General features: G+C 48.9%; 1 protein-coding gene across 5 annotated transcripts in view; it reads left to right on the forward strand.

Annotated features, from left to right (window-relative positions):
• Positions 1–14,755, forward strand: part of STON1 (stonin 1) — a 50,052-nt gene that overhangs the window by 12,828 nt on the left and 22,469 nt on the right. For 2 of the 5 annotated variants that reach the window (XM_041756461.1, XM_041756465.1), the window contains exon 1: positions 11,628–12,408. The exons of the other annotated variants lie outside the window; for them this stretch is intronic. The gene's annotated coding sequence lies outside the window, so the exon portion shown is untranslated. Of the gene's footprint in view, positions 1–11,627; positions 12,409–14,755 lie in introns of those variants that run through there. 5 annotated transcript variants of the gene reach the window in all.

Raw genomic sequence — 14,755 nt, forward strand, 5'->3', positions numbered from 1 at the left:
AATTCTTTATTCAGTCTTTGAATGTCCCCCTTAAAGTGGAGCACTGTGGATTGGACATCATGTGCCAGGATGTGGCCTGGCTGGTGCCTTTCTGAGGACATTATACAATTTTTGTAGGAAGTGGCCTATTAATACCTCATATCTCTCCTCACTCTGAGCTGAGCTGTGAAAGCAAGCAGCAGTGAGCTGTGGCTTCTGGTAGTTCTCATGCTGCCCCAGGTGATAGATGGACTTCGTTTCTTTCTATCCACTTTTCTCTGCTGAGTTGAATTTCACATGTCTCTGTGGTGGATCTTCTAATCCAGACACTGACTCTTAGGTTTGGGGCATCTCTTCTGTACTAGGAACTTCCATGGCATTCCGTCTGGGCCTCCTCAAGTGCCTCACATTTCACCCCAAATGTCTTCTTGCTCTATTATTTGTTCCATGTTTCTTTCCCATCTCTTCTCTCTCAACCCTCCATGCCCGCTGAATACAGCATTTCAACTTGTGCAGTGTTTTTCTTTGCAAATTCTTTGCCTTCTTGGCATCCTGGTGAATAGGAATGCGGGTGGCCTGTCAGTTCCATTGTGCATCTGAAGAAAAATGCCCAGTGAGGTTAAGTAATGCGCTTAATTTTACTGGCAGGGCCAAAGAGGCCGGAACCTGGTTTCCTGACTTCCGGCCCAGCCCGTGGCCTGGAGCTCATGCTGCATTTGCTCATGGCACTAGAGTTGCAGAGAGCATCAAGCTTTGCTCTGTGTGTGGTCATTGTACCAAAAGAGTTTACTCGGGGAACAGTCCCAGTCCTCTAGAGATCTAGTTGGAGATCACACTGAAGTATACAAAGTAAAGAGCAAAAGAATTTACAGAGTGCTTCATATTTTTTGAAGAAACTTCTGAGTCCTTCAATTAATTAATTAATTAATTAATTTATTTATTTATAGATTTTTTTTTAAACATTTTTTTAATCTTTATTTATTTATGATAGTCACAGAGAGAGAGAGAGAGGCAGAGACACAGGCAGAGGGAGAAGCAGGCTCCATGCACCAGGAGCCCGATGTGGGATTCGATCCCGGGTCTCCAGGATCAAGCCCTGGGCCAAAGGCAGGCGCCAAACCACTGCGCCACCCAGGGATCCCTATTTATAGATTTTATTTATTTGTTCATGAGAGACAGAGGCAGGGACACAGGCAGAGGGAGAAGCAGGCTCTATGCAGGGAGCCTGATGCAGGACTCTATCCCGGGGGTCCAGGATCAGGCCCTGGGCTGAAGGTGGCGCTAGACCACTGAGCCACCCAGGCTGCCCCTGAGTCCTTCACCTTCCTTCTATGATGCTCCCCAAAGCCCTTTGAGATGGAAGAGCTCATGCGAGCCTCATTTTGCAGGGGAGGGTCTTGGGTGGAGTCCAGGCCTGAGGTGGGTGGAGGAGGCCCTGGGCAGACACTGGCTCCTGGTCCACAAATTTTCCATGTGGCTGTGCTCCATGAAAACTAGGGAAAGGAAATGAGTTGTTTCCCTCTGGTGTGAAAGGCAGTGGAGACCTAGAGTGCAGCCCTAGGTTCTGGGTTTGGAGGTTGGCCCAAGGAATAGCCTCATGCCATGATTGGAGATGGGAGCTGGGCCAGGGGGCTAGGGTAGGGGCAGTGGGGCAGACTCTGACCCTGGAAATCTGGCTAGCTCCAGCAGGCTGGAATATAGGCCGGATGGGAAGGAAGCATGCAAGCGTGGAGAGTTGGTTGTTGAGATGTGGGTGAGGTGGGCTCCGGTTCCTGCAGAGATGGCCTTCTAAGATCTGGTACATATGCCAGTGGGGATTCTGCGGAGCGGAGAGGAAGTGCTCTCACCAAATGTGAGTCTTGTTACAATCTTGGGGTTATTGGCCATTTATCCAGCGGGTACCAGTAAGTACCTACTGAACATAAGAAAATCTCTAACATATTTATAGTTTAGTTTTTCTTTTTTAAATTTTTTAAAAATTTTATTTATTCATGAGAGACACACACAGAGAGAGAGAGAGAGAGGCAGAGACACAGGCAGAGGAAGAAACAGGCTCCATGCAGGGAGCCTGACGTGGGACTCGATCCCGGGTCTCCAGGATCACGCTGTGGGCTGAAGGCGGTGCTAAACCACTGAGCCACCCAGGCGTCCCTAGTTTAGTTTTTCTTATGAGGACTTCCTATACATGAGTGTATATTTATCTATCTCTATATATCTGTATCCTCATTAATGTGCATAACCAAACCGTGGAAGTACAAAGTATTTGCCTTCATTTATCATTATGAAACTGCGACCCAAAGAGGGTAATTAGTTTACTTACAGCCCCACAATTACTTAGAAGCTAAGCCAAGTTCAAAATTCATGTTTCTTGAACTCTTTTATTGGTGCTTATAACTACTTTCCACATGCTAAGCAGTTTCTAACCTTCAAGGTGTATGCTTTGAAGAGAAATAGAGAAAAACACCTTTGTAATTAATACTCCGGTTTTTGCTTTATTTTTAAAGGCTGGTAAACCTAAATGCAGAGTTGAAACATAATGAGAGCCCTTTTTGTATAAATCCCAAACGGGCATTTGGATGGTTGTTATTCGCTCTTTAAGTCAACCAGAAACAAATCCTCTTAGAGTCGGGATTCACGTCTGTGCTCTGCTGCGTCCTGACCTGTGTCGGGTGCCCTAGTTTCGTGGCCCAGCGGAGCAGTCCAGCATCAAGAGAACGGTGGGTTTCCTTGGCAAAGTGGTTATGGGTGAGAGAACAGGGGTCATGGTACAGCCAGCCTGGCTTCTGTAGTGAAGGAAGGTCGCTGTCCTAAAGCTTCCAGGGCTCAAATCTGTGACTCAGCTCATCCTCCCAGTGCCCACAGCCTGTGCTAGGGCCAAGGCCTGAGCCCCTCTAGCCCCTCCTGCTCCTGTAATGGGCACACGAGGCTCTACTGCCCTGAGCCCTGGGAACTGAGTGCGACGAGCCCAGCAGGGCTGATCTCTGAGATAACCTTGTCCTGTTGGCTCAGCCCCATACCCTTCCCAAGGTCCCGTCAGGGGCCTGGGTCAATGTGGTGCTTCAGTGGAGATCCTGCACTTCGCAGGAACCCTGGGCCTGGCTGTGGATTTTTTTCCTGTTGCTGCTACCTCTCCCTTCCCTTTCAGCCAGAAGCAGCTGTTCTGCACTTTCTTTGGCACCGTTCTTGCCCTACAGGGAGCCCGTAAGAAACTCTGGCATGGCCCAGAACGTGGCTTCAGTTTCAGGGACATTTTTCACTCACTCACCAAATGTTTATTGGGCCTCTCAGCCTGTGCCAGGGCAGGGCACCCAGGCATGAATAGGATCCTGCCAGTCCCTCTCTGGGGGTTGTGCCAGCCTAGAACAGAAACCCCAGCAGACACCCAGCCTTCTGTGATGGGTGCTCTTGGGAACTCCAGCCTGGATTCCTGGCCAGTCACCTACTCTGGGGGTGAGTGCCCTGGTGCTCTGTGTTTCTGCCAGAGCTTTCTTCCCAGCTCTCGAAGTCTGCCTTAGGAGCCTTGCTCTTCTGTGCCAGGGCTGCGTTGCCCACTGCTCCACATATTTATTGCTGTAGAACAACCACGCTAAAACTCATCCATTGATGAGAGAGTAGATAAACAGACTGTGGTATACATGTACAATGGAGCATTTTTTAGCCTTAAAAAGAAAGGCAATTCTGGCATATATTTCAACATGGATGCACCTTGAACACATTATGCTAAGTGACATAAACCAGTCACAAAAGGACAAATAATGCATGCTTCCCCTTATACAAGGGCCTTAGAGTCATCAGATTCAGAGACAGAAAGTAGAGTGGTAGCTGCTAGGGGTCGGGACAGGTGTGCAGAGTTAGGATGTAATGGGTACAGAGTTTTGGTTTGGGAACATTAAAAGTTCTGGAGATGGATGGTAGTGATGGTTGTGTAACAATGTGATCGTACTTAATACTGTGCTCTTTAGAGTGGTTAAAAGGGTAGCTTTTATGTTAATGTATATTGTACCACACAAAAAACGTAGAGGGTTAAAATCACAACTTAATATCATCTCTCCTGGTTCTTTGGGTTGACTGGGCTCAGCTGGGTGGTTCTTGCTTGGGGTTTCTTTCCTCTTTTTTTTTTTTAAGCATTTTGGAAAACTGTTTTATTTAACATGTTCTGAATGGATTTGGCTGGTCTTTTCCGTTAAAGAAAAAAAAATTCCCCCAAAGAGGCCACAGTCTGGGCACAGCACACCCCAGCCCAGGCCACACAGGAAGTTGGACCTGGGCTTCCAGCAACAAAAACCAGGCCTCTGACCCCTCGTCGTCGTCGGGTGGTTGAGGCTCCTGGCTCTCAGTCACAGCTAGAGATGTCACAGGGAACCGTACCACATCTTCCCTGCCTGCGATGCCCCATTCCCCGGAGAGGTGAGCCGGGGTGATGGCACCAAGGCTGTCTGGACTGAAGGTGAGCAAGGGGAGGACTGGGTGGGACAATCCAACGTTCCCTTATGGTTTCAAATTCCTTGTAGGCTCCTCTCCTGAGGTCTCAGAGGCAGGTAGTAAACAGATTTGGGGGGCTTCCTGCAGCTGGACCGGCAGGGCTCGTCCCCCCATGCCCTCCCCCCCGCTCAGCACATGCTCTGGGTGTGCGCTGTTGGCTTGCCCACCACTTACATCCTTCTTGCTTGGGGTTTCTCATGCAATTGTAGTCAGATGGCGACTGAGGCTGGAATCAGTGAAAGCTCACGTGTCCAGATGTTCATGATGGAATCTCAGTATGGTTCCCCTGCATGGCCTGGGCTTCTTAGGTGGTGGCTCAGGGTGCCACAAAACAGCAAAGGCAGCTTCTTTGTCACTTCAGGCCTGTGGCCAGAATAGTCAGTGTTACTTCAACCACCCTGTGGTAGTCTGAACAATGACAGGCCCACCAAGATTCAAGGGAAGGGGAAATAGAGCTTCCCTGCTCTGTCACATTTCAGAAGAGCATTAGATGGGAGATATCGTTGTGGCCATCTTTAGAGAATTTCTATCCTGAAGCATGGTTGCAGGAATCCTGAAGACTTTGGATAGGACGGGGTCTTCAGGGAGGCACATACTTCTCTGCACACCTCTTTTTTTAAGGACAGTTCATCTTCATAGATTGTTAGATTTTAGATCTTCATAAACTATTAGGACTTTGGGAAACGACTTGCTAGCAATGACTTGTTTTAACTTATAGAGCCAGAATAAAGCAGAACTGGAACAGCACTTCCCGAGCACTGACCTCCTGTCTTCCAGGCTGGGCAAACAGCTGTAGGGAACTCGCGCAGAGGGACATTTCTTGCTGGGAGCAGTAGTCGGGGTCTGGTGGAGAGATGGGTATGGCAAGAGAGGCCCTGGGGGTGTCCAGTGGAGGCCTGCCCACATCTTAGAGCTGGGTGAACCCCTTGTGCTGGGCTGACCTGTCAGCACCTTGTGGGCCTCACTGGGCAGTGATATGCAGAGGCACCTGGGTGCTCTGTGAGGACACTGGGAGCTACTCATTTCAATGGAGACTCAGAGTTGAGACAAAGGAGTCCAGTCTACTACTGGCTCAAGCACCCAGGCTGATATGTAGAGATAATAAGTATTTTTTTTTTAGTGTTTTTTTTTTTTAATTTTTTATTTAAGTAATCTCTACACCCAACATAGGGCTTGAACTCATGACTCTGACTGAGCCAGCCAGGCACTCCATGATCTGTTAAGTTTAAATCTAATGCCTGTCACTGAGAATATCAGTGGACAAACCTATTCATTCACACCTACTTACATGTTTCTAATCAGACTTTGCTGTAAGTGCAAAATTCTTTGTTAAAGCTTTTAGTGGCCTCTGAAATGCAATAAAGTTCACAAATATTTTGTACACGCTCCCTGCAGACAGAGAGACACAAATATTATTTTTGCATGTGATGTCTGCATTTGAGACTAAGAGCCCAAGTAAATGTTGATCTTCTGTAGTTGGTTTATAAACAGGACTTTCATAAGTGATTCTTAAAGTCTTAGAATTGCTTGGGTTGTTACTTATGTGTACACATGTACCTTCAGAGAATTCCCGGGAGTGGCTAGGCTTGAGCAAACGTGCTTTGGTTCTCTGTAAGTCAGTGGTTCCTGCCTGTGTATTCACAGTGATGTGGACATTTCCAGGTGAGCTTGGTGGTCAGCAACAGCCCAGGATGGGTCATGGATAAACCAAAATGCATTTGATCTGAGGCTCTCACACAGCCCGGATCACAGGCTGATGTCATCTCTGGCTTGTGGCCCAGTTTGGACAGCCAGAGGGGAGACCTGCCATAGTAACAATCAGCCTGTGCATAACTGGGTTTCTTGTCCATTTAGTGGGGAGGACTCTATCTTATGCTGGTGTCAATTGGCACATGAGCCAAATGCATAGGAGCCTGGGCAGAGGGTATGGTCACTGCCGTATCATCTGCTGCCTCATGTCTCTGCCCCAGCAGATGTCCCCTCCCCAGGGAGCCTCCCTGCCCCTGAGCCAGGGCTGTCCCCTCCCAAAGTCCCAGTGTGCTTTTAAGCTCAGGAGGGTGAGCACATTTTGTCTTTCCTACCAGTTTATAAGCACCTTAGGAGTAGGAATCTAGTGACAAGGTTCTCTGTAAGTCAGTGGTTCTAGCCTGTGTATTCGCCCTTTATGCCCTCTATTTATGCACCTGCCATCTTACAGGTGTGACTTGACTTAGTGTCACTAGAAGCCTGTCTCAGTGTGTTCTGGCTGCCATGACAAGAAAACATGGTTTCTGGGGCTTAGCAACAGAAATGTGTTTCTCAGAGTTCTGGAGGCTGGAAATCCAAGATCAAGGTGTTGGCAAGTTTGGTTTCTTCTGAGGCCTCTCTCCTTGGCTGTATCCTTATGTGGCCTTTCTCTGTGTGTCTGCCTGTCTGGTGTCTCAGTGTCCTGTCTTGCAGCGGTCAGACTGGCTCAGGGCCTACCCTAACAGCCTCATTTTCACAGAATCCACTCTCTAGAGGCCCTACGTCTAACTGCAGTCACATTCTGCAGTACTGTGCATTAGGCAGAATTTGGGGGAGGGCTCAGGTCGGCCCAGAGCAAACACTAAAAGTTAGGTGTCATTATCCTTTTAAAAAAATATATTTTATTTATTTATTCATGAGAGATACACAGAGGGAGGCAGAGACACAGGCAGAAGGAGAAGCAGGCTCCCCTCAGGGAGCCCAATGCAGGACTCAATTCCAGGACCCCAGGATCACGACCTGAGTGGAAGCCAGAGGCTCAACCACTGAGCCACCCAGGCGTCCCTCATTATCCTCTTTTTCACACCGGAGGAAACTGAAGCTCGGGAATTAACATAACCTGCCCCTTGTCGCACAACTGGTCAGTGGCTGTCCCATGATTCACATGCAATCTCTCTAACTTCCAAACCCTTCTTTCCCCACCACACAGATCAGGTCTTACTGGTTTCTGTTGCCTGCCTGATGTTTCACCCAGGGCCCAGCACTTAGAAAACCCTGCAACTGTTTGCTGAGTGAATGCACGGAGGTGGGGTGGGGTACGTGAATTTTTACCAGAACACGAGGCAGAAGGACCCCAGAGCCCAGAATCCAAGGATCAAGGTCCTGGGTCCTCCCAGCAGCTGATGGTCGTCCTTACCTTGTCAGATCATTCCAGTCTGAAGGCAGCATGATTAATGTGTGGGAGGGACTCCCATTCTAAAAAGCCTTAAATATCCTTTCTGGGCCATTTACCTACAACTTCTTCTGAAAACACTAAAAGTAATTACATGGTAATTAAGATAAATTACTTGACCAATTTTCATAGCAGAGTGGTTGATATTGGCTCCCCCCCAGTCCCCAAATATTTAAGTCCAGAGAGAGATCTTTAAACTTCCAGGGCTTTTCTGGTTATCCTTAGGCGGGGAGGGGGGCGCCTGGGCCTGCAGAGAAGATGGGAAGGAGGAGATTTGCATGTTTATGATGTGTGATCTGAACCAGGCCCCCTGCTGCATGCTCTATCCCACATCTTTTTCATGGTTTCCTTTGAGAATTCAGAATCCAAATCTGAGAGCCACTATCCAGTAACCACAGTGCCCTGAACCCCCGCCCAGCCCTGGGGGCCCCTGAGGAGAGAATTGCCCTTTCTCATTTCCTACTCTTGAGCGCCTTGCTCTTCCCACTGGAGAGCCCACGGGAATATAAATACCAGAAGGCAGCCCTGAAAGCAGGCCTTGTTTGCTGGCCCTCCCCCGCACCAAGGCTCGCAGGTCTGCCTCCTTCCCCTGGCCGGGGGCAGGCTGGATTTTTTGGAGAGTGGGAAGCCCTGGGGCCCTTTAGTGCTCCTGAGACCAGAATGTAGATAGGGTTCAAAGAGGGGGGTGATTACTAGGCCTGCCAGGAACCCGTCCACCTGGGAGCTGCAGAAAGCCAGGAGGTGGGGAGGGAGGTGGCCAAGATGAGGACGGCTGTGCCCAGCCTCTGCCTTGTAGGCTCCAACATCGAGATTCCCTTTGCTTCTGATTTTCTCTCCAAATACTGTCTTGTGTTTCTAGCGCCTTGCTAGATATTTCCAATGGGGTGTACCTCAGAACTGACTTCTTCATGTTTCTCCTGTAGCTCTACTTTTCTAAATGGAGAACCACCGGGAAGAGCCATATGGAGCCTTGGGTGTGGGTGATGAGTGTGGCCCCAGGTTTTCACCTTACAGAGGCCAGCCCCATGTAGAGAAGGATTGCGTCATTTTTTTTTTTTTTTTAATTTATGATAGTCACACAGAGAGAGAGAGAGGCAGAGACACAGGCAGAAGGAGAAGCAGGCTCCATGCACCGGGAGCCCGATGTGGGATTCGATCCCGGGTCTCCAGGATCGCGCCCTGGGCCAAAGGCAGGCGCCAAACCGCTGCGCCACCCAGGGATCCCGGATTGCGTCATTTTTGAGCAGTCTTTTCCCCCATTGCTTTGGACATCTCCAGGTGCCATGCCCACTTGCATCAGTAGCGCTTTTTATTTCACAGCTGAGTTCAGTCCACGCTGGCCTTGCTCCGTACTCTTTTCTTGCCAGAGAATGGGAGAGCATTCGGGGCTGGACAGGGATCCCGGGGTCCTCACTGGTGTCCCCTGCAGGCCTGGCACAGCCTGCTCTTGGCCTGGGGCTGCTGGCAATGGTCAGCGTTGACTCAAGAACCCCTCTGTTGTGAGCACTGGGCTACCATTTTTTGAGGGCCTGTGAAGTAGCATTTTACTTACTAACTTAGCATTCATTAAGTAGGTGTTATTCATTTTCACTTTATAGATGAGGACACTGAGGATGCTAAGTAACATGCCTCAGGGATAACAAGCAGAGGAAGGGAGATGAGAGGCCAGGTGACCCGGCACCAGAGCCTGTACGCTAGACTTCTGTGCTCCTCTGCCTTTGTGGGTTGAGCCTTTGCTGTGACTAAAGGGTAGGAGCCCATGAAGGACTCCTCTTAAGTTAGAGGGGCTCCTCTTAACTCTCACTCAGGAGGTCCCCATCTTGCCACCGGCAGGTCCTTAGGGCAGAGAGCAGATGTTTAGAGCAGGCAGGTGGCTGGTTGAGACCGTAAGTCCCAGCCCTGTGTCCACACCAGGGGGACCTTGATTGAGGTAGTTTCCTTCCTTCACACCATGGACAAGACTTGGCTATGGAGTGTGCTCGGTGCTCACTCTTCCCTAAGAGAATAGCCCAGGAGTTCAGCAGCACTCACCAAAGTGGCAGATGAGCGCTGACCGCAGCCCCATGGCCCCTCATGGTTCCCTCTCTGACCTTCTGTAGTAGGAGACTGAGGAGTGTCTAGGAGCCCTGTGAAGGGAAGATGAACAGGTGCTGGGGCTTTGTGGGGTTGCGGAGAGACAGGCTGCGGTTCCATGGCCCCAGGCTGAGTGTGCTCTGGGCATCTCACAACATTGCAGAGCCTGGTTCCCATGGGAGGGTCTAAGGGCCCCCTGCCTTGGCCAGGAGAGCCCTGGTCCTGGGGAAGGGAGGCTTATTGCTGACAGTCAGTGAAGGGAGCTGCCAGATGCTGCCCTCAAAGCCAGAGGATGACCTGGGGAACAAAACTTTCACATGCTTGCTGAGCTCAAAAGTAAGAGTTCACTCCAGTCATGGTCTATCTGGAAGACCTTTGGTCTTCTGTCTGTCTCGGTAAGCACAGCGAGTCTGTCCTCCTGTAAGGACCACTGGTGTCCCCAGGGAAGAACCTGTGGCTGCTGCTCATCCTGAGAACAAAGCTGAGACTCTGCTAAGCCAGGGAAGCTGCGGTGGGTCCAGAGCTAATCCTCACAGCCAGAGCACTGACAGTGGCAACAGAATGAAAAGGCCAAGGTATTCAGAATTATATAGGTAGACTGTGTATTTTCTAGTTCCAGGCATTTTATTGTGGAAGAGCATGTTCCAGAATGTTCTGAGGCAAACCATCCATGTGGATCTTTGAGGAGAGGTGCATGTTACCCCCTCCTGGAGCCCATGAGAACGTTAGCATCCTATAGGCTCCGGAAGGGAGTGCTGTGAGGAGACCTGGTTAAACCCTTGTTTAATCCGAATTTGTCAAACACCTTTGACCATGGATCTTTTTCCCCATGCCTGTTAACTTCTCTCCACTTTGGGAGGTGCCGTCTTCAAGGAGAACCAACCCCTGAGCAGGGATTTAGGTTCGAGGGACCAAGATAGGAACAGATCACGTCTGGAGAGCAGGGTAGATAGAGGCACGGTCATGTGGCAGACAGAACGGACACCCAGTTTTAGAAACAGATTTGTAGCAAGTTAACCTGATGCTAAAGCAAACTGCAGAGTCTGAGCAATTATCTTTCTTCCTGGCAAGAGAAAGGAAAGACAGGATTGGGAGACAAGGGAATACAAAGGAGGGAAAGAGAGTGTATACACCGAGTACCCATTATGTGGCAATTTATCTATGAGCTGGGGCATCTGGGGGGCTCAGTGGCTGAGCGTCTGCCTTTAGCTCAGGTCATGATCTCGGGGTCCTGGGATCGAGTCCTGCGTCGGACTCCCCACAGGGAGCCCGCTTCTCCCTCTGCCTGTGTCTCTCCCTCTCTCGGTGTCTCTCATGAATAAGTAAATAAAATCCTTAAGAACATTTATCAATGAGGCAAGTATCACCATTTTGCAGATGAAGAAACAGGCTCAGAGACCTCTGCTCAGCAGATTTCTATCATATCTGTGACATGGACATGAACATGGTGTGCCTACTTGCTAGCAGTGCCATGGTGAGAAGAGTGACGTTCTGAAATTAGAATGGCCCACCCAGCCCCGGATCTTTTCTTTGTTTGTATAAAGACCATCTCCTGGGACAAGTCAGTTTGGGTTGGTATCTGTTTATACTAACGCTCTAAATTTAGGAAACAAGCAGATGATTTACAAGAAGTTCACAAAAAAAATAGCCAGGACCCAAATTCATCCTGGAGAAGTGGAGGTTAAATCCATGGGGGTGGCGCAGGGTTGGGGAGCTGAGCTGGAACCGACACAGATAATATTGGAAGGCATGGATAGGTTGTGCTGTGGTTTAGTATTTTACAAATGGCATTTCCTGTCACATAGCTGAACTAAATACCACACATGTTTGTGATTAAATAGGACTGGCTGCGGAACATCTGTGGTAATAGTGCCGGCACTCCACGCAGCGGGCACATCTGTGACCTAAGGTGAGGGTGCAAGCTGTAAGGGTTTTCACTTCACATAGAGTTTTGTGTTGTCTTAGGGTTCCTTTCTGTTTCAAAAGCTTGGTTGCCCCTTTAAAGGGAGAAGTTCTATAGGAAGGATATATTAAACCCTCGCATAGCAAACCTTGAATGGATGCCTTCTGCACACAGGGCTGTCCCTGACTTTGGCTTTGTTTCTGGGACGTACATCCCAGAATAGCAAAGGAGGGGAACTAGATTGCAGACCCCCAAGCAAACAAGAACCACAGGGAGGCTTTGCACATAGAGCCCCGGTCTGGCCCCAGTGTTGCAGTTGGGGAGTCCAGTCCTGGGAGAGTCCGAGAATTCCTTCTTTGGGGGACAGCCAATGAAACTACACAGATACTGGCATGAAGACATTCTTTCTCTAGATTATGCAGCATTGTTGTGGAGCAAAAAAGGCACAGACATAAAAGGACTAAATCCAGCCCTTTGCATAAGGCTTGGGCGTTGCTGAGGGTCCAGATGTGTTCATGAGGCTCGAGTCGGAGCCAGCCTGACAGTGACAGTCGGGCGGAGCAAATAGCAGGAGGTTACTGCTAGGTGCCTGTGATGCTTCCCTGAGCTGAACACCCCTTCACCGTCCGTCCTCCCCCAGCATCTGGCAGCTACAAAGAAGCCAGGTCCTAGGGACCATCCGAGAGGGTGGTGTTCTCCCCAGGTGGGGACGGTCTTCAGCTGCAGATGGAACAGGAATGCTGATTCGCCAACCAAATGCATCTAATTTGATTTTGATAATCTGCAGGAAAAGGTAGAGCTTCGTTTTTACACTTTATTTGACTGGTTTCTGAAGAAAAGCAAAGGAAATCTGCAAAGAACAGCAGGAGGAGACCCTCGAGAGTAGAGTGGGGGTGGGGGTGGCATGGAAGGACAAGTCGGGGAGTTGCATGAAGTTTGGAGAATTCAACAGTCTACCAAGATGGCCCTAGTACTGGAAGAGGGGGTGGCATCTGAGGGAATTTATTGGGCAGCAAGTCTGAAAAATTGTTCATCGCTAAGGGTGGGGATGCAGTTGAAAAGGGACAGAAGTGAGGACAGGCTGAGTTATGAAAGCCGGTCTCAGAATTGACCCAAATTTTTACTGAGCTGTTGTTCTTGAGCAATCACGGAGAAAACGGTCTCAGAGTTTGTCTTTCCCGCAGCCTGGTATCCAGGCAGCAGGGAGGTGTGGTGGGCTCTGTGGAGAAGTAGGCTCTTTTCAGGTAGGAATTGCATCTTTCAGGCTTAGAGAGCTCCTGCCTCCAGGGACTCTCCTTCAGTGAAAAGTAGAGAGATGGGAAGTGTTCAGAAATGAAAATTAGGACCCCAACACCAGCAAGTAATCAGATCTCCTGGGACTTCTGGGGTGGTGGATGATATGGGATCAGACCTGCCTCTTTCTGGCTGGGTGATGTTAGGCAAGTAGCGTCACCTCTCAGAGCCTCATTTTCCTCTTCTCCAAAATATTATTACCTAATGGGGTTGTGGGGATTAAATGCACACACGGCCCTTAGCGTACGAAGAACACATGGCGAGTATTTCATAAATGTTTGTTGGGGTGGTTGATTGAGCAGAATACCTCCAATTCCTGCCTAACTCTGAAATGGGGTGATTCTTTGAACTGAGGAGGGCAGTATAGAGATTTCCTTTATGGGAAACTGAAAAAGACTATTTAAAAGTATTTAGTCCAAAATGTACTGAATTGCGTGGTGATGTCAGACATTCGAGGGCAATGTGGAAAGTACCCTAACGAGTGAGACAGAGTCTTTCTGGAAAAGTTTTATACTCTGACTCTCAAAAAATATATGAGTTTTTCCTGCAACAACTTGATAATTTTTATCCCCAATTCTTTTTGGTGAGAAAATTATCCCATACTCGTGCTGCTTTTTCATAAGGCTTGTTGCAACTAGTTTGCAATAGTTCTAATAATATTTAAGGTGTTGCTATTTTTTGAAAGGTTTACTTTTTAAAACAATTTAGAATGAATGCATATATTCCATGATATTCTTGGAAAAATTCCAGGATGATTTCTTCAGTGAAAGAAAAAGGTGGGGTCCAGGGATTGTGTGTAAGGGCAGACTTTCTCGTGTTTGCTATGGCCCGTGGCCTACCTTTCCTGATCCAACATTTAGAAAGGTGGGGATAATTATTTCAGGGCTTCCCTCAATATTTTTGGGGCTGTTAAACTCTGGGTACATCCAACAGAATGTGCCAGGCCCTGAATGCCATCTGTCACATGTATTGAGGTATAAGGTTGAGGACCATTGTCTACGTGTATCCTTGTTATTCCCAGGGTGAGGAGGCACGTGCACTTACTTTTAATTTGTGCTTGAGTTCAGCGTACTCTGATGCTACTTCAAAAGTGAGCAGCTCAACAGGATGTCTAATAGTTTAAGGAGAGGCAAACACTCCCTTAGAAACCTTCAAACCTCAGAGATTGATTTCTAGCAGCTTCCACCCTAGTACATTTTTCTTTTCTACCTGTGCCTCATTCAGCCTTGGTGTCTTGCCCTGTCTCTGAATTTTATCTGGCATTGTCTTCCAGCAGTTAGCAGGATAATCCAGATAGGCTGAAAACAGACCCAAGCATTAGAGCACGTGGGGGTGGGATGCAACCCACAGCAGAGGAAAAAGCCATGGAATCCAACCAGAGGCACTTTCCTCCAGAGGAAGGCAGCTGGGGATGTTGTGCCCGGGATCCTGGATTCCCAGCTCTGCTCTAAATGGATCCTGGACCTCAGAGAAGATGCCTGGGTGCCGTGGTCTACTCTGGATTGTCATCAATGTAAATGAGATGTTGCCTGTGACGGGGCTCTGGAAATGGTAGGACTTAGGGCCCCTCGGGGAGGCACAGACACATATTGAGATCCTGCCCCATTTGCAGTGCAGAAGAAATCCTGAGGTTAATAGGTGCTGCGGCTTGAATACTCTTGGTTCCAATGTCTTGAAGGAGGTGGGGTGAAGTTGGAGATGACAGAGGCAGGCACATTCTTGACTTCTCAGCCCTGAGCTTTTGCATCCCTCCCTGAGACCCCGAGGGGGCCTTGGATAGATGGAGGTTCTGGAAAGGATGTGGCCTTCTTTCCCAGCTGAAGGACGGGGTGAGTTAGGAGGGAGGG

The sequence above is a fragment of the Vulpes lagopus genome, chromosome 5 (genome assembly GCF_018345385.1).
Source record: "Vulpes lagopus strain Blue_001 chromosome 5, ASM1834538v1, whole genome shotgun sequence".
NCBI classification, from domain to species: Eukaryota; Metazoa; Chordata; class Mammalia; order Carnivora; family Canidae; genus Vulpes; species Vulpes lagopus.